A 19,124-nucleotide genomic window follows, 5' to 3' on the forward strand; every position below is an offset into this window, starting at 1 on the left:
ACACTGTCCGGGCGCATGAGGGAGGGAATGTCGCAGGCAGCTGATACACTGTACTTGAACATGAGGGAGGGAATGTTGCAGGAAGTTGAGACACTGTCAGTGCAAATGAGGGAGGGAATGTCGGAGTTAGCTGCTGCAATAAGGGAACACCTCCAGACCCTGCGCCCATTGATGCCACTCCCACTCCAATCCCAAACCAGCCTCTGAAGAGGCCCAAGACGGGCCTTCCACATTACCGCCTGCCCCCCCCAGCCTCCCCCATCAAGAAGTGCGCATTACCTGAGATGTTCGAAAGAATAAGCTTGGTACAACCCGAGAAATGTTGTGCCACCGCCTGCGGGCAGGGGTGGAGTCCCCAACACCAAGCGCAGCGGGCGGTCTTAGAATAAGGTGGAATAGAGATTGGTGAGCCTTTCTTTGCTGCTGTTGTAACTGTTCTTCTTCTTATTATTATTATTGTTACTGTTGTAACTGTTCTCAAATTAAAAGTTTTTTGTAAATTTACAAGTTTAAAAGTTTGTAAGCGATCATAAAGTTTTTAAGTGACCTTAGAGTTTTTAAGTGATCTTAACTTTAAGTATGTTACAAGAATATTTTATTAAAGTTAAGTTAAGTACAAACAAGTGTTAAACTTTTGAATAAAATATATTTTAAATTATAACTGAATCATTTTCATTATTTGTCCCATTATTAACACAACTTTTTGAAGTTAAGAAGGATCATTTACATTATTTGTTCCATTAACACAACACAACATTACAGAACAGGTCCAAACAGTAAACATGGTCCATTTGGAATAGTTGCCACTGAGCCTTCAGGCAGCAAAGCGTTCACGGATGAGCTGCTGGCGCAAGGCTCGAGCGATCGTTGAAGGGGCACGACGCCCGCCCTCCTCCACCGTCGTGTTCCGGGTTCAGGTAGTTGCATGGCTTCCTCATCCTTGACCTCGTCCTCTTCCACCTCCTCTTCGTCATCTGCATCTTCCTCCTCATCATCAGCCACTCTCACCTCAGGTGGATTTTCTATTACCAGCTGCTGCTGCCTCATGATGGCTAAGTTATGCAGCATGTAGTACACAACAGTGAACTGACCGACAATCTCAGGGGAGTATTGTAAGTCGCCTCTGGAATGGTCCAGGCATCAGAGATGCTGTTTCAAGATGCCAATTGTCCTCTCTATTATGCTGCACATCACAATGTGCGACATGTTGTATTCTCGGTCAGCTTTCGTCATCTGCCTATTTCCACCTTAAATATATTCAATGACACCCTTCACAGCTCTCTGCGGCAGAAAATTCCATAGATTTACAACTCTCTGAGAGAAGAAATTTCTCCTCATCTCAGTTTTAAATCGGCGGTCCCTTATTCTAAGACTATGTCCCCTAGTTTTAGTTTCCCCTATGAGTGGAAATATCCTCTCTGCATCCACCTTGTCGAGCCTCCTCATTATCTTATAAGTTTCAATAAGATCACCTCTCGTTCTTCTGAACTCCAATAACTATAGGCCCAACCTACTCAATCTATCCTCATAAGTCAACCCCCTCATCTCCGGAATCAATCTAGTGAACCTTCTCTGAACAGCAAGTATATCCTTCCTTAAATATGGAGACCAAAACTGTACGCAGTACTCCAGGTGTGGCCTCACCAATACCCTGTACAGTTGTAGCAGGACTTCTCTGCTTTTATACTCTATCCCTTTTGTAATAAAGGCCAACATTCCATTTGCTTTCCTGATCACTTGCTCTATCTGCATACTAACTTTTTGTGTTTCATGCACAAGGAATCCCAAGTCTCTCTGTACTGCAGCACTTTGCAATTTTTCTCCATTTAAATTATAATTTGCTTTTCTGTTATTTCTACCAAGACCTGGGGTATATGTGCACAAATTGTTGAAGGTGGCAGAACAAGTTGAGAAAGCAGTTAAAAAAGCTTACGGGATCCTGGGCTTCATGAATAGAGGCCTTGAGCTAGATTTTACACTTTTGTGCCGATCGCCCAAAAATGGGTGTTATTTCCGGCGTGGGCGGTAAAAATGGGTTTTCGGATCGCTGGCTTGTCGCCCATTCTCAAAGCCCCTAGTCTCCATTTTTGAAATTGGGCATTACCACGAGCGATATGAAATGGGCGGTAGCGTTAAATCTCTCTGACCTTCTGCCGTAAAGTGTCGCCGTCCTTAGCAACGGCATGGCAACGCTTGTTTCCTGCGATTCAGGAGGTCAGGGGTCATCATTACATGTGCAGAAGAAGAGACAGAGAGAGAGGGAGCAGAGAGGGACTGAAAGTGTGTGTGGGTGTGGTGTGTGCTTGTTTGGCTGTTGTGGGAGGCACGAGGGAGATTCACCAGTAGCAAAAAGCTACTAAGCACCAAGAACATAGTTAGCACCGAGTTTTTGTCCAACAAATAATATATAACATGGAAGGGATGAGGAGGCCCTGGAACTGGTAGCCAGGAACACTGGTGGTAGAGGGCTCCCAGTGTTCCCGGACCGCGGCACTGTACCCCAAAGTGCCACACCCCCATTGCCAACGACACATGAGAGCCAGGAGCAACATCTTGCTTCTGGCTCGGAGCATGTTCCCACCTCGGTACCGTCCTCCTGTTTGCCGTCCAAGCAGCAGTTCAGCCATCATCCACCCCTCCCCCACCATTGAAGCAGTGCCTGAGGAGCTCCTCGGCCAAGCAGCTTAGAGTCAGGAGGGGAAGCGGAAGGGGTAGAGATGGGGAGGAGAAGCGGGAGAGGTTTGGTTTTCAGAGAAATTCTGATGATTTCAGACAAATGTTCAGCTTAAATGTTTTTTATTTAACAAAACCTTGTTGCACATTGGCTCAGATCGCTGCACCGTTTCACGCTGGTGATTCCTTAACATCAAAGGGTGTAATGACACTTAACTTCAATCAACTTAAACTTTAACTGTCACCAAGGTGATGCCCACCATTTATGTATCACCTACACACCCAGCAGTGTGTCAGCCTTGTAAATACCACCAACGTTCTTTCAGGCAAAGCGATCATTGATGAGCTCCTGATGTAAAGCTCTTGCAGCTAACATGCCACCATGGGTCCTTTCATGCGGTCTACAGGGGGGCGGGGGCATCGCTTCAGCATCAGCCTGATTGTCTGGCCCGATGTCAGCGTCCACCTCCTCGTCCTCCTCTTCCTCTCTCTGCTGAGGTGGATTGTCAGACCCTTCTGGCAATCCTTGTCCCCTCCTGATAGCCAAGTTGTGCAGCATGGAGCACACCACCACAAATTGAGCTACTTGTTCAGGGTGGTATTGGAGGTCACCTCCTGAGTGGTCCAGGCATCTAAAGCGCTGCTTAAGCACTCCAATGGTTTTCTCTATGATATTACGAGTGGCTCTGTGGCTCTCATTTATCGCCTCTCGGCTTCAGTGTGGGTGTCACGCAGGGGGGTCATCAGCCCATATCCTTTATCCCCAAGCATCCAGCATTGACCTTGTGGCTGATTGTTAAACAGTCAGATACAGTGCTCTCACGCAGGATGTGAGAATCATGGATGCTGCCCATAAATTTAGCATTCACTGCCATAATAATTTGCTGGTGGTCAACAACAAGTTGCACATTCAGGGAGTAGAATCCCTTGAGGTTCCTGAAAACCTCTGCATCCTGAAAAGGTGCCCGCATCGCGATGTGCTTACAGTCTATTGCTCCCTGCACCTTGGGGAAGTTAGCAATTTGATAGAATCCTAAAGCCTTCGCAGACTGAGCCTCCCTGGTCATAGGGAAGCTGATAAAGTCCATCCTGCATGCATACAGGGCTTCAGTTACCTGTCTAATGCAGCAATGTGTGGCATGCTGAGACAGACCACAAATGTCACCAGCTGAGGCCTGAAAAGAACCCGAGGCATAGAACGACAGTGCCGCCATGACTTTGACCTCGACGGACAGTGCAGTACTGATAGTGCTGGCAGGCTGCAGATCTCCCCTTATGTACTGGCATACCTCAGTGATAACCTCTTTATGGAAACGCAGTCTCTGAAGGCAGGTGGTGTCGGGCAAGTTGAGGTAAGACCGCTTCTCCCTGTACTTGCGGGGGGTGTAACGTCTGGTCCACCTCATCAATCTGGCACGTCTTACATTGGGCACATAATGCTGTGGAGCGTACGTTCTGCCATCTCGAGTCTGCAGCCTGTAATTGGTCATCAAGAGAGAGTGAGAAAGGACAGGCCCCATTCCAATAGTTATCTGTTTTCCACCGATGGGTCACAAAGAATGAATGTCCCAACAAAGATTAAATTCCAATCGTTTGCAGTATGATAAAGATATTTGTTCAGATGTTCAGATCACCTCCAAAGACCTCCAGAGTACATCCGAACTCCCCCGAGGTTGAAGCAGAGCAGCCTTTTAAATGATGCGACATGTGATTTAGAACATGGCGTCCATAACGCTGTGATTAGTTCTGGTTCGTTCCACTTTATCCCGGCGGTGTTTTGGGTGAGCGATATTGTTGCCGAGATGTGTGCGAGGTGGTGAAAGTGACGCTGGGCAATCTCCTGGGTGTTAGTTTCGGCAAATGTGATCTTTACGACAAAATAAAGCGGGCGGTCGGTATTATTGAATCTCGGCATTAATTACGTGCGGAAAGTAACGCTGGGCGATATTATGGGCATTGGTTTCGCCCATTCTGATGATTCCGCCCCAAAAAAGTGGGCGGGCCGCATTATTTTCTCCTGGCATTACACACATGGGGAAAGTACTGCTTGGCGATAAGTGCCCGAAAAATGGGCGTCAGTTTCCATTTTGTGGCTAAATGAGCGATATCTTGGCGTTATACGTCATTTCAGCGGTAAAATAGATGTTAAGTGGGCGTTATCCATGCAAACAAAGTGGAAAATCTAGCCCATAGAGTACAAAAGCAAGAAAGTTATGATGAACCTTTATAAAACACTGGTTCGGCCTCAACTGGAGTATTTTGTCCAATTCTGGGCACAGCACTTTAGGAAGGATGTGAAGGCTTAGAGAGGGTGCAGAAAAGATTTACAAGAATGGTTCCAGGAATGAGGGACTGATGTGGATAAACTGGAGGTGCTAGGGTTGTTCTTAGAACAGAGAAGGTTGAGAGGAGATTTGATATATGTGTTCAAAATCATGAGGGACTAGACAGAGTAGATAGAGAGAAACTATTCCCATTGGCGAAATGTTCGAGAACCAGAGGGCACAGATTTAAGTTGATTGGCAAAAGAACCAAAGACAGCATTAGGAATAACGGTTTTACGTAGCGAGTGGTTAGGATCTGGAAAGTACTGCCTGAAAGGGTGAAGGAAGCGGATTCCATTGTGGTTTTCAAAGGGAATTGGATAAGTACCTGAAGGAAATAAAAATGCAGGGCTACGGGGGAAGAGCAGGGGAGTGGAACTAGCTGAAGTGTTCTTGTACAGAGTTGGCACGGGTTGGACGGGCCAAATGGCCTCCTTCTGTGCTGTAATCAGTCTATAATTCTATGATTCTATGAAAACACAGTGTAAGTTTCAAATGTTCCCAGCTCTACCTCACCACTATTTCTCTCAACCCTTCCACATTCTCTGAATTGTCAGACTGCTTGTCCAACATCCAGTACTGGATGAGCAGTAATTTTCTCTAATTAAATATTGGGAAGACTGAAGCCATTTTCTTCTGTCCCCGCTACAAACTGCATTCCCTAGCCACCGACTCCATCTCCTCTCCATAGCATCTGTCTGAGGCTGAACTAGACTGTTCGCAACCTTGGTGTCATATTTGACCCTGAAATGAGCTTCTGACCACTAATCCACGGCATAACTAAGACCTATTTCCCATTTTTCTATTTCCACATCCATACCATTGCCTGGCTCCATCCTTGTCTCAGCTCATCTGCTGCTGAAACCCTCATCATTCAAAGGAAAGTCATGGACTGCAGGAAGAGATCAATCTACTGGTCGGTTGGGCAGAGCAGTGACAAATGGCATTTAATTCGGAGAAGTTTGAGGTAATGCACTTTGGAAGGGCTAATAAGGAAAGGGTATACACATTAAGCAGTAGGTCACTTTAAATGTAGATGAACAAAGGGACCTTGGAGTGCTTGTCCACAGATCCCTGAAAGTAGCAGGGCAGGTGGATAAGATGGCTAAGAAGAGATATGGAATGCTTGCCTTTATTGGCTGAGGCATAGAATACAAGAGCAGGGAGGTTATGCTTAAATTGTATAATACTCTGGTTAGGCCACAGCTGGAGTACTGCGTGCAGTTCTGGTCGCCGTATTATAGGAAGGACGTGATTGCATCAGAGAGGGTGCAGAGGAGATTTACTAGGATGCTGCCTGGAATGGAGAAACTTAGCTATGAGGACAGAATGGATAGGCTGGGTTTGTTCTTATTGGAACAGAGGAGGCTGAGAGGAAACCTCATTGAGGTATACAATATTTTGAGGTACCTGGATATAGTGGATAGCAAGGGCCTATTTCCCTTGGTGGAGGGGTCAATTAAGGTGGTTGCTGAAAGGTTCAGAGGGGATTTGAGGGGAGACTTTTTGACGCAGAGGGTTGTGGGGGTCTGAAACTCACTGCCTGGAAGGGTGGTGGATGCAGAAGCCCTCACCACATTTAAAAGCTGCTTCAATGGACACTTAAAGTACCATAACCTGCAGGGTGATGGACCTGGAGCTGGTAAGTGGGATTAGATTGGATAACCTTTTGTTGGCTGGTTCAGATACGATGGTAAGTACTGCAGGATGATCTCCTGGACTAGTTTTGATCGCCTGGATGGGTCGGAGTGGAATTTTCCCAGAATTCTTTTCCCCAATTGGCCTGGGTTTTTAATCTGATTTTTGCCTCTCCCAGGAGATCACATGGCTACGGTTGGGGTAGAGTGTAGAATGTTTCGGTGCAAGGGGGATGTCGCAGTTGTGTGGGGCGGATTGGTTGGGCTGGGTGCTCTTTGCCTTTCTGCCATTGTTCATTGTTCATAGGTTTATGGGTAACCTTCAGAGCTGCAGACCGAGGGCTGTGTGGCTCTTTGTCGGTCAGCATGGACACAATGGGTCGAAATGGCCTCCTTCTGCGCTGTAGATTTCTATGTTTCTGTTTCTATTCCAATGCACTCCTGGCTGGTCTCCCACATTCTACTCCATATAAACTTGAGGTCATCCAAAACTCAGCTGCCCATGTCCTAACTCGCACCAAGTCGCATTCACCCATCACCTTGTGTTCGCTGACCTACATTGACTCCCGGCTAAGCAATGCCTCGATTTCAAAATTCTCATCCTTGTTTTCAAAGGGTATCACGCCTCCCTATTTCTGTAATCTCATTCAGTTCCACAACCGCCTCACCCACACACCCCCGCCCCCCGAGATATCTATTCTCCCCTAATTCTCCCCTCTTAAGCATCCCTGATTATAATCGCACAACTATTGGTGGCTGTGCCTTCTGTTGCCTAGGCCCTAAGCTCTGGAATTTCCTGCCTAAACCTCTCCACCTCTCTACCTCTATTTCCTCCTTTAAGACACTCCTTCAAACCTACCTCTTTGACCAAGCTTTTGGTCACCTACCCTAATTTCTTATTATGTGGCTCAGTGTAAAACTTTTGTCATAACTCCTGTGAAGCACCTTGGGACGTTTTATTACATTAAAGGCACTATATAAATACAAGTTGTTGTTGTTGTTGAAGGTAAGGCTGCCTCCATGATCGAGTGGTGGGGGGTGGGGGGCAGGTTGAAGGGAAAATGCTTTGATGAAGTAGAGGTTAAAAGTGCATCTGTGAAAAGTGAAGAGTGTCCTTGTGAAAGGGAGAGGACAAAGCTTTGGGTGAAGTGGAATGAGGAGGAAAGGACTCTGTGGGGGACGGGTGGGGGGAGAGAACCTTTTTGAATTGTGGGGAGCAGTGCCTCTGTGTGCTAGAGAGTTGACTGTGAACCTATATAACTGGGAGAGGGAGAGTACCTCTGTGAACTGGGGCATATAAACAGGACCTCAGTGAATTGGGTGATGAATAGTATCTCTGTGGACTGGGAAGGTAAAGCATTTCTTTGTGATTGGATGATGGTTAGGAGAAAAATGCTTCTCTAAAGTGAGTTTCTGAAGAGGGAATGGGGAATAGTGCCTTTGTAAAGGGCGGGAGAATGCCTCTGTAAAGAGACGAGAGAGAGAGTGAAACAAAGTTAAGTTTTAAAAATGATATAATTACCAGAATGCACAATTTTTAAAGTAAAAAACTAAGAATAATTCTGGGGAAGAATTATTAAAAATGTGTGCGGCAAAAAGGAGCAGGGCAGCATTTGGAACAAGTAGGTACCATTCTAAATTTACATCCTTGCTCATTAACAGACAAAAGATTTCAGCCTCAATCTAACTAGATTTGAAGAATGATCCTTCTGTTGCTCCGACTGTCCACTGTGATGATGTAAGTGCACTCTTGAACTTTTGTCCTCACTCAACTGCAATCCTTCAAACTGAGATTGATTGAATTCCAATGTTTCAAGACCTTAGGACGTTTTACAACATTAAAGGTGCTATATAAATGGAAGTTGTTGTTGTTTCTCCATGACAATTCTTTCCATTTTCCAGGCACTGAATAAACAACGAGCACGAAATAAAGCTCATTGAGCATCTTCACTAGATAAACAAATCAAGAGTTCACAATGTGACTGCTGTAACAATACCAGATGATTTATAGCTATTGGTTTTCCTGTCTAAATTTGACAAAAAATGCAAACCAGTTGGGTTTTGCCTAACTTCACAGACCTATTCGCCCCTTCACAAAGGCATTGTACCCCCTCTCTCCCTTTCACAGGATCACTCCAGGTACAGGTCACGCCGAGCCAATGCCTACATCTATAGTGCAGGGCTAATGAGAGCAGGAAGCACGCGTATGAAACAGGCTTCATTAAAATATTTAAACGAGGGGAACATACTGCATGCATTATTCGCCCATTATTCAGGGGTGAATTATGACTGTTGTTCATGCATGCAGGATATCCAGTCATAATTCACCCCTGAATAATGAGCTTCCAGGGTTGCTAGCAGATCAGCTGGGTGCAGAGGTCATTGAAAGACCATAGTGGGAAAATTCATTGCAGAATTTTAGATCAATTTATCTGTACTGTTTTTATGTTTTTTTATCTTCACACGGACCAGAATTTCCTTGATCTGACATACGCCAAAATTATGACAGAATTTCGACGGTGATTTTGGCAATGGCACTTTGCACTTTAACTTCCTGAGAATCACATTAGCATATCCAAGAATGTAAAAAAATGAATAACGCTGGCAGGAATCAGGGTAAACACTCGGGGGCTGAGAAAAGAGCGTAACAGATACCATCTTCCTTCTTTAAGTCCCTCTTTATCTTATTGATATTATGAAAACTAATATTTGAATCCATTAAACCAACATTTATGCACATTAAGCACAGCATGTTTAAGAAAATGCAACAGTGGAAGCTTTTCTCCTTTTAATGTAACAGGTTCTGATGCCATAAAAAGCATTCAAAGATAGAGAAAACACAGCGCAGTAAAGAGGCATTAAAAAAACTTTAAAAGAGTATTAGAAGTAGTGACTTCGGGTCCTGCTGTGTCTAAAATTTTGGGCATAAATTGCTGCCTATTCAAAAGGACATAAATGCAGGAAATCTGTGTTCACTGTCATTTTGCATGAGGTGGAGCTAAGGTAATAAGCCGGTTAAGATTTCAGCAGATGTAACTCGGGAGAAAATTCACGCATAGAAACGTTCTAGTGCAAAACTGGCCCAAGTCAATTATGCAGGAATTTCCTCAGATAAACCTGGCGCAATGCGGTTCTTATGCTGCTGTTGTGCAGAAAATGATGAGGAAATTCTGGGCCATTAAGTCTTTAAGTTGAATAGGACTGCATTATGTATAATGTAAAAATCCAAAATTTTCCAAGGAAGCACACCACAGAAATACTCCATTAGTTGAAGAGGGCAGGAATTGCAAGGACCTACAATTCTAAATTTGCTCCCTCCATTTCTGACTGGAATGGTCCTATGGCTAGAAACAGTAGCTTTGAATCCCTTGTTTGCTAACATGCTATTTTTTCTAAACAATTAGAAATCAATTACAGCATTTCCCCCTCCCCCTGCAGTAAATCATCTGCTGGATCGAGAAGAAAGACATTGGCCCAGAGTTTGCGGTCGGCAGTGTAACTAAGGATTACGCCGTCGACATATTTAAGGTGGAGATAGACAGATTTTTGAATGATAAGGGAGTCAAGGGTTATGGGGAGTGGGCACGGAAATAGAGTTGAAGCCAAGATCAGATCAGCCATTGCAGGCTCAAGGGGCCACATGGTCTACTCCTGCTCCTATTTCTTATGTTCTTGTGTTCATCCAAACCGAATGCACACTTACCTGCTGGGAACCCTCCTCTGAGAAGTTGCTGTCAGACGCTGCAGAGTAGGGGGCAACATAGTGGCCCATGTATCCCAGGGGCGCACCACATGCGTGAGCGTACCTGGGATCACGTGGGCTGGTGCTCCAATCAGCAAGCAGAAGGCCGGAATTTTTCCGTTGCCGAATGAGTGGGTTTGGGGTCGGCAGTTAAATTCACAGAAATTGACAGTGCGTCGGGAAATCAACATCATCCCACCGACTGCCACATTTAACTAGGGTACGTTTGGCGGTGTGCCATGGACCTGATCGGGAGAGACAGGCGACCTCATTCAGGTAGTCAAATGCTGTTGAGTGACCATTCAGAGGGTTTTTAACAGCAGCTTTTGACTTTAACTTCAGGAGCATGAGTATCACACACCTGGTGAATCTGGTTGTGATGGGGAGGCGAAAACTCAGTGGCCATTGTGCGAGTGAATTAATTGAGAGCTGGGAAAAACACAGAAAGGAAAAGGAGGTGGGGTAGCTCTGTTAATAAAGGATGAGATCAGTGCAGTAGTGAGAAATGATATTGGCTCAGAAGATCAGATATAGAATAAGTTTGGGTGAAGATAAGAAGTAATAAGGGAAAGAAGTCACTGATGAGTGTAGTCTACAGGCCCCCAAACAGTAGCTACACTTTAGGACAGAGTATAAATCAAGAAATAATGGAGGATTGTAAGAAAGATACTGCAATAATCATGGGCGATTTTAATCTTCATATAGATTGGACAAATCAAATTGGCAAAGGTAGCCTTGAGGACGAGTTCATAGAGTGTATTCAGGATGGTTTCTTAGAACAATACATTGTGGAACCAACCAGGGACCAGGCTATTTTAGATCTGGTAATGTGTAATGAGATAGGATTAATTAATGATCTCATAGTAAAGGATCCTCTAAGGAAGAGTGATCATAGCATGTTAGAATTTCTAATTCAGTTTGAGGGTAAGAAACTTGGGTCTCAAACTAGTGTCCTGAACTTAAATAAAGGCAATAACAAAGGTATGAAGACAGAATTGGCTAAAGTGGACTGGGGAAAAGGCTAAGACGGTAGATAAGCAGTGGCAGACATTTAAGGAGATATTTCATAACTCTCAGCAAAGATATATTCCAGTGAGAAAGAAAGACTCCACGAGAAGGATGAACCATCTGTGGCTAACTAAGGAAGTTAAGGATGGTATCAAATTGAAAACAAAGGCATACAATGTTGCGAAGATTAGTGCTAGGCCAGAGGATTGGGAAATTTTTAGAAAACAGCAAAGGATCACAAAAAATAATGAAGAGAGAGAAGATAGTTTATGAGAATAAACTAGCAAGAAATATAAAAAGACAGTAAAAGTATCTATAGGTATATAAAAAGGAAGAGATTAGCTAAAGTAAATGTCGGTCCCTTAGAGGATGAGACTGGGGAATTAATAATGGGAAACAGGGAAATGGCAGAGACTTTGAACAAATATTTTGTATCAGTCTTCATGGAAGAAAACACTAAAAGCATTCCAATAATAGTAGGTAATCAAGGGATTATAGAGAGGGAGGAACTTAATACAATCACTATTAATAGAGAAAATGTACTAGGCAAAGTAATGAGACTAAAGGTGGAAGTCCCCTCGACCTGCTGGCCTTCATCCTAGGATTTTAAAAGAAGTGGCTGCTGAGATAGTGGATGCATTGGTTGTAATCTATCAACATTCCCTGGATTCTGGAGAGGTCCAGCGGATTGGAAAACTGCAAATGTAATGCCCCTATTCAAGAAGGGACGGAGACAGAAAGCAGGAAACTATAGACCAGTTAGCCTAACATCTGTCATTGGGAACATGCTTGAGTCCATTATGAAGGAAGTAGTCGCAGGACATTTAGAAAATCATTATTCAATCAAGCAGAGCCAGCATGGTTTTATGAAATTGAAATCATCTTTGACAAATTTACTAGTATTCTTTGAGGATGTAATGAGCAGGGTGGATAAAGGGGAACCAGTAGATGTAGTGTATTTGGATTTCCAGAAGGCATTCGATAAGGCACCACGTAAAAGGTTACTGCACAAGATAAGAGCTCATGGGGTTGGGGGTAATATATTAGCATGGATAGAGGATTGGCTAACTAACAGAAAACAGAGAGTCAGAATAAATGGGTCATTTTCAGGTCGGCAAACTGTAACTAGTGGGGATCAGTGCTGGGGCCTCAACTATTTACAATCTATATTAATGACTTGGATGAAGGGACCGAGTGCACGGTAGTCAAATTTGCTGATGATATAAAGGTATGTGGGAAAGCAAGTTGTGAGGAGGTCACAAAGAATCTACAAAGGGATATAGATAGGTTAAATGAATGGGGAAAAAATTAGCAGATGGAGTATAATGTGGGAAAATGTGAGGTTATCCATTTTGGTAGGAAGAATAAAAAAGCAAATTATTATTTAAATGCAGAGAGACTACTAAATTTTGTGGTACAGATGGATCTGGGGGTCCTTGTACATGAAACACAAAAAAATAGCATACAGGTACAGCAAGTAATTAGGAAGGCAAATGGAATGTTGGCTATTGCAAGGGGGGTAGAGTATAAAAGTAGGGAAGTCTTGTTACAACTGTACAGGGTATTGGTGAGCCCACACCTGGAGTACTGCATACAGTTTTGGTCTCCTTTTTTAAGGAGGGATATACTTGCATTGGAGGCAGTTCAGAGAAAGTTCACTAGGTTGATTCCTGAGATGAAGGGGTTGTCTTATGAAGAAAGGTTGATTAGGTTGGGCCTATACTCATTGAAGTTTAGAAGAATGAGAGGTGATCTTATTGAAACATGTAAGATTCTGAGGGTGCTTGACAGGATAAATGCAGAGAGTATGATTCCCCTCGTGGGGAAATCTAGAACGAGGGGACATAGTTTCAGAATAAGGGGTCGCCCATTTAAAACGGAAATGAGGAGGAATTTCTTCTCTCAGAGAGTCATGAATGTATGGAATTCTCTACCCCAGAGAGCTATGGAGGTTGGGTCATTGAATATATTTAAGGTGGAGATACACAGATTTTTGAACTATAGGGGAGTCAAGGGTTATGGGGAGCGGGCAGGGAAATGGACTTGAGGCCAAGATCAGATCAGCCATGATCTTAGTGAATGGTGGAACATGCTCAAGAGGTTAAATGATCTACTCCTGCTCCTATTTCTTATGTTCTTATGTTCTTTTTCACCTGCCCATCTTTCCCAGAACTCCATGTTTGAATCCCTCCAATCCTGTTTCTGCCCCTGCCACAGTACTGAAACAGCTCTCATCAAAGTCACAAATGACATCTTTTGTGACTGTGACAAAGGCAAACTATGTCTCCTCATCCTTCTTGACTTGTCTGCAGCCTTTGAGACGGTTGACCACTCTATCCTTCTCCAATGTCTCTCCACCGTCATCCAGGTGGGTGGGACTGCACTCGCCTGGTTCCATTCTTACCTATCGAATCATAGCCAGAGAATCACCTGCAATGGCTTCTCTAACCGCTCCTGCATTGTTACCTCTGGTGTTCCATAAGGATCTATCCTTAGCCCCCTCCTATTTCTCATCTACATGTGGCTCCTTGGTGACATCATCTGAAAACACAGCATCAATTTCCACGCAGCTTTACCTCACTACCACTTCTCTCGACCCTTCCATGGTCTCTAAATTGTCAGACTGCTTGTCCGACATCCAATTCTGGATGAGCAGAAATTTTCTCCAATTGAATATTGGGAAGACTGAAGCCATTGTTTTCAGCCCCCACCTCAAACTCCATTCCCTAGCCATTGACTCCATCCCTCTCCCCAACTTCTGTCTGAAGCTGAACCAGACTTTTCGCAACCTTGGTGTCATATTTGACCCTGAAATGAGCTTTCGCGCACATATCCACAACATAACTATTTCCACCTCCGTAACATCGCCCGTCTCCGCCCTTGCCTCAGCTCATCTGCTGCTGAAGCACTCATCCATGCCTTTGTTACCTCTAGACATGACTATTCCAACGCACTCCTGGCTGGCCTCCCACATTTCACCCTACATAAACTAGAGGTGATCCAAAACTCGGCTACACGTGTTATAATCGCTCAACCATTGGTGGCCGTACCTTCTGTTGCCTAAGCCCTAAGCTCTAGAACTCCCTGCCTAAACCTCTCCACCTCTCTATCTCTCTTTCCTCCTTCAAGATGCTCCTTAAAACATACCTCTTGACCAAGCTTTTGATCACAAGCCCCGATTTCTCCTTATGCAACTCGGTGTCAAATTTTTTATCTCATAATACTCCTGAGAAGCACATTGGAATGTTTCACTACATTAAAGACCCAATATAAATGGAAGTTGTTGTTGTTATAAATACTCCCACATTAAACCTGATGACTTGGCTAATGGAAAGGCTCTTGCTAACTCCATTTTGTGCAGAGATTTAGCTGTCAGCAGTTTGCAGGTTATTTCTGCAACCTCAGAAACCACTCTCACCACATTGCTAGTCATATCATAACATTGATGGATGGGCCCTCTAATCTCCACTTTACCTGCCATCTATTACATCAGCATCGGGGCCATTTATGCTTGCTCACCTTAGACCTCAGAATCGGACCAAGATAAACACCAACAGCATCAACATCACCAGCAACAGCAGCAACCACAACAGCAGCTGTCTCCTCAACGACCTGATGCTGCACAGGAGAGAGGGGATCAGCACAGGGCTGCAGCGCACCGGAGGCAATTGCCCCCAACACAGGGTCTACAGGCAGAAGATGAGCTTCCTGGACATGATTGAGCACCAGTGCTTCAGGCGGCTCAGGACGTTGTATCACCATGTTTGTAGCTTGCTGGAACAAGACCTGCTGTCCAGAGGATTGATAGACACACTTTACCAGTGGCTGTCAAAGTCACCACCACCCTCAACTTCTTTGCCTCAGGTATCTGTAGCAGACATTTGTAGGATCTCACAGTCGACCGCCCACAGATGCATCACCCAAGGGACCGATGCCATGTTTCTCAAGTCAGCCAATTATGTCAACTTTGCCGCAGATGAGGCCAGGGTTACTGAGCGGGCACTCGGCTTTGTGGCTCTGGCTGGCTTCCCACAGGTGCAGGGCCTCATCGACTGCACACGTAATCATCAAGTCACCCTCTCATCACCCAGGAGTGTTTGTGAACTGCAAGGGCTTCCACTCCCTCAAAGTGCAACTCGTCTGCAACCATAAAAAGATGATCATGCATGTGTGCGCCAGATTCCCTGGCAGCTGTCATGACTCTTTCGTCATCCCCAGTCCACCCACCCTCAGCTCTTCGCACCTCCAGACAGACTTACCGGCTGGCTGCTTGAAGACACAGGCTATCCAATGAAGTTGTGGCTCATGACACCCTTGAGTATGCCAAGTATTGAGGCCGAGGAGCATTATAATAAGAGCCACATCTCCACCAGATGTGTCATAAAGCAAGTAATAGGCATGCTGAAGATACGCTTCTGGCGTGGTTTCAGCAGAAATAGACGAAGGCTGCTCACGTCCCTGCTGCAAATGGTTAGACACCAAAGATGACTACACCTGCAATTGTGCAGGGGCAGACTCGGCTATCGCGATCCAAGGAAGCACATGGGGCTCTGACTGAGGGGGAGACAATGGGGTAGAAGTGTGAGCGATTTAAGAAGTACCTCCTCTCTCACCATCATCCCTCTCATGGGCCACCTGCACTTCCCTGCTAGCAAGGAGCTAGAGAGCACCTTGCTGCACAGCAACGGGGCGATGAAGGCCCAAGTCTACCATGTTCGTGCCTCCGCTAACTCACTTGCAATTTTGCGGGAGCTGATAGTATCCTCGCCCCCCAGCCTCTGGGCGAAAACAGTTTTGTGCACCATTAGCGACACCCCCCCCCCCACCCCCGCCAGAGGCATTAGCGGGAGGTGCAGAACAGAGGAATTTTTGCCCCTTTACTTGGTGCATTTTTCAGTATTTTGGAATGTTCAGTGAACATGGACAGTGTATTTTTTTCATCTACTGGGAAATTGACTTTGGCTCAATTGTATGGAAAACAACTCTCTAGTTGGGGAGCCTAGGACTAGGGGACATAGACTACATGTTAGAGCCAGGCCTTTCAGGAGTGAAGTTAGTAAACACTTCTACACACAAAGGTCAGTAGAAGTTTGGAACTCACTTCCCCAAACAGCAATTGATGGATGTCAATTATTAATTTTAAATCGGAGATTGATATATTTTTGTTTATCAAAAGCATTAGGGGAGGTGGTGCAAAGACAGGTATATGGAGTTAGGTCACAGATCAGTCATCATCTCATTGAAAGGCACAACAAGCTCGAGGGGCTAAATGGCCTAGTCCTCTTCCTATGTTCCTAATTGCTGTTTGGGTGAATTAATTATTTTTATTTGTATATTATAATTTGCCTGTAACCGCATCACCATCACTCTGCCTTCCCAAGCCTACTCCTGCACATCATTCCTCATACCAACGTATCTTGCTTGTGCACAAAATCTACGCTGACACTTCAGTGCACTAATGAAGGAGTGCTGCATTGTCAGAAGTGCCATCTTTCAGATGCAACATTAAAACATCTCACCTGCCATCAGGGGGAAGTAAAATATTCCTTGGCACTATTTCAAAGAAGAACAGGGGAGTTCTCCCTTGTGCCCTGGCCAATATTTATCCCTCAAGCAACTTCATTAAAAACAGATTATATGGTCATTATCACATTACTATGGGAGCTTGCTGTTTGCAAATTCGCATAGAAACATAAACATGGAAACATAGAAAATTGGTGCAGGAGTAGGCCATTCGGCCCCTAGAGCCTACACCACCATTCAATATGATCATGGCTGATCATTTTTGCAACTTCAGTACCCATTCGTGCTTTCTCTTCATATCCCTTGACCCCTTCAGCCGTAAGGACCACATCTAACTCTCTTTTGAATATATCTGACGAACTGGCCTCAACAACTCTCTGCAGTAGAGAATTCCACAGGTTCACAATTCTCTGAGTGAAGAAGTTTCTCCTCATCTCAATCTTAAATGGCTTATCCTTAGACTGTGACCCCTGGTTCTGGACTTCCGCAACATCGGGAACATTCTTCCTGCATCTAACCTGTCCAATCCTGTCAGAATTTTATATGTTTCTTTGAGATCCCCTCTCATTCTTCTAAACTCCAGTGAATATAAGCCTAGTCGATCCAGTCTTTCTTCATATGTCAGTCCTGCCATCCCAGGAATCAGTCTGGTGAACCTTCGCTGCACTCCCTCAATAGCAAGAATGTCCTTCCTCAGATTAGGAAACCAAAACTGTACACAATATTCAAGGTGTGGCCTCACCAAGGCCCTGTACAACTGCAGTAAGACCTCCCTGCTTCTATACTCAAATCCTCTCGCTATGAAGGCCAATATGTCATTTGCCTTCTTCACCGCCTGCTGTACCTGCATGCCAATTTTGAATGACTGATGTACCATGACACCTAGGTCTCGTTGCACCTCTCCTTTTCCTAATCTGTCACCATTCAGGTAATATTCTGCCTACATGTTTTTGCCACCAAAGTGGATAACCTCACATTTATCCACATTATACTGCATCTGTCATGCATTTGCCCACTCACCTAACCTGCCCAAGTCACCCTGCAGCCTCTCAGCATCCTCCTCACAGCTCACACTGCCACCCAGTTTAGTGTCATCTGCAAACTTGGAGATATTACATTCAATTCCTTTGTCCAAATCATTAATGTATATTGTAAATAGCTGGGGTCCCAGCACTGAAACTTGTGGTACCCCACTAGTCACTGCCTGCCATTCTGAAAAGGACCCGTTTATTCCTACTGTTTGCTTCCTGTCTGCCAACCAGTTCTCTATCCACATCAATACATTGCCCCCAATACCATGTGCTTTAATTTTTCACACCAATCTCTTGTGTGGGACCTTTCAAAAGCCTTTTGAAAGTCCAAATACACCACATCCACTGGTTCTTCCTTGTCCACTCTACTAGTTACATCCTCAAAAAATTCTAGAAGATTTGTCAAGCATGATTTCCCTTTCATAAATCCGTGTTGACTTGGACCGATCCTGTCACTGCTTTCCAAATGTGCTGCTATTACATCTTTAATAATTGATTCCAACATTTTCCCCACAACCGATGTCAAGCTAACTGGTCTATAATTCCCTGTTTTCTCTCTTCCTCCTTTTTTTTAAAGTGGGGTTACATTAGCTACCCCCCAATCCATAGGAACTGATCCAGTCTACAGAATGTTGGAAAATGACCATCCACTATTTCTAGGGCCACATCCTTAAATACTCTGGGATGCAGCCTTTTAGGTCCTGGGGATTTATTGGCCTTCAGTCCCATCAATTTCCCTAACACAATTTCCTAATTAATAAGGATTTCCTTCAGTTCCTTCTTCTCGCTAGATCCTCGGTCCCCTAGTACTTCCAGAATTTGTGTCTTCCTTAGTTAAGATAGAACCAAAGTATATTTGTTCAATTGGTCTGCCATTTCTTTGTTCCCCATTATAAATTCACCTGAATCTGACTGCAAGGGACCTATGTTTGTCTTCACTAATCTTTTTCTCTTCATATATCTACAGAAGCTTTTGCAGTCAGTTTTTATGTTCCCTGCAAGCTTACTCTCATACTCTATTTTCCCCCTCCTAATTAAACCCTTTGTCCTCTTCTGCTGAATTCTAAATTTCTCCCAGTCATCAGGTTTGCTGCTTTTTCTGGCCAATTTATATGCCTCTTCCTTGGATTTAACACTATCCCTAATTTTCCTTGTTAGCCACAGTTGAGCCACCTTCCCCGTTTTA

Source organism: Pristiophorus japonicus, chromosome 9, assembly GCF_044704955.1.
Source record: "Pristiophorus japonicus isolate sPriJap1 chromosome 9, sPriJap1.hap1, whole genome shotgun sequence".
NCBI classification, from domain to species: domain Eukaryota; kingdom Metazoa; phylum Chordata; class Chondrichthyes; family Pristiophoridae; genus Pristiophorus; species Pristiophorus japonicus.